Here is a 1,608-nt window from a genome sequence, read left to right as displayed (position 1 = left end):
CTGGTCCTGGTTTTAGTCCTGATCCTGATCCTCGTCCTGGTTCTGGTCCTGGTTTTAGTCCTGATCCTGATCCTGGTTTTAGTCCTGATCCTGATCCTGATCCAAGTCCCTGTCCTGGTTCTGGTCCTGGTTTTAGTCCTGATCCTGGTCCTGGTTTTAGTCCTGATCCTGATCCTGATCCAAGTCCCTGTCCTGGTTCTGGTCCAGATCCTGGTCCTGGCTTTAGTTCTGATCCAGATCCTGGTCCTGGTTTTAGTCCTGATCCTGGTCCTGGTCCTGGTCCTGATCCTGATCCCGGTCCTGGCTTTAGTCCTGATCCTGATCCTGGTTTTAGTCCTGATCCTGGTCCTGGTCCTGGTTCTGGTCCTGATCCTAATCCTGGTTTTAGTCCTGATCTCCCAGTCCCTCCCAGTTCCCTCCCAGTCCCTCCCAGTCCCTCCCAGTTCCCTCCCAGTCCCCTCCCAGTCCCTCCCAGTCCATCCCAGTATCCCCAAATCCCCATTTTCCCATCAATTTTACCCCCAAAATTCCAATTTTTTCTCAACTTTTCCCCAATTTTCTCCACTTTTCCCCCATTTTTCTTCTCAAATCCCTCTCCCAGTCCCTCCCAGTCCCTCCCAGTATTCCCAGTTCCATCCCAGTCCATCCCGGTTCCCCCAAGTCCCTCTCGCGGCCGCTCCCAGCCCAGCCCTGCCTGGCAACGAGTGACGCGCGCCCGCCTCGCGCTCCCATTGGCTGGCCCAAAATGTCCCCAAACGTCCCCACCCTGGAGGGGGCCACCCCAAAGCACCTCCCAGTCCCTCCCAGTTCGGCCCAGTTTGTCCCAGTTCGTCCCAGTTCGGCCCAGTTCGTCCCAGTTCGTCCCAGTTCATCCCAGTGTATGAATGACGCAGTAAATTAATTAATGGCAATGTCATCATCCTTGGGGACACGGGGACTTGGGGACACCCCCAGGAGGCTGGGGACACCCCCGGGGGACTGGGGACACCCCAAAGTGGCCGTGCCCCCGCCTCCCAGTTCGCCCCAGTTCGCCCCAGTTCGTCCCAGTTCATCCCAGTTCGTCCCAGTGTATGAATGACGCAGTAAATTAATTAACAGTGGTGTCATCATCCTTGGGGACACGGGGGCTTGGGGACACCCCCGGGCTTGGGGACACCCCCGGGGGCTTGGGGACACCCCAAACTGGCCGTGCCCCCCCTCCCAGTTCATCCCAGTGCATAAACGACGCTGTAAATTAATTAACGGTGGTGTCATCATCCTTGGGGACACGGGGACTTGGGGACACCCCCAGGCTTGGGGACACCCCCGGGAGGCTGGGGACACCCCCGGGGGGCTGGGGACACCCCAAACTGGCCGTGCCCCCCTCCCAGTTCATCCCAGTTCATCCCAGTTCATCCCAGTGCATAAACGACGCTGTAAATTAATTAATGATGGTGGCGTCCTTGGGGACATGGGAACTTGGGGACTCGGGGACTTGGGGACACTGGGGCTTGGGGACATGAGGATTTGGGGACTTGGGGACACTGGAATTGGGGACACGAGGGCTTGGGGACACAAAGTGTGGGGACACGGACACTTGAGGACTTGGGGACACGAGGACTTGGGGAC

Source organism: Passer montanus, unplaced genomic scaffold (genome assembly GCF_014805655.1).
Source record: "Passer montanus isolate IOZ18808 unplaced genomic scaffold, ASM1480565v1 scaffold774, whole genome shotgun sequence".
NCBI classification, from domain to species: Eukaryota; Metazoa; Chordata; class Aves; order Passeriformes; family Passeridae; genus Passer; species Passer montanus.
The sequence above is the reverse complement of the archived record's forward strand: the minus strand, read 5'-3'. Positions refer to the sequence as shown.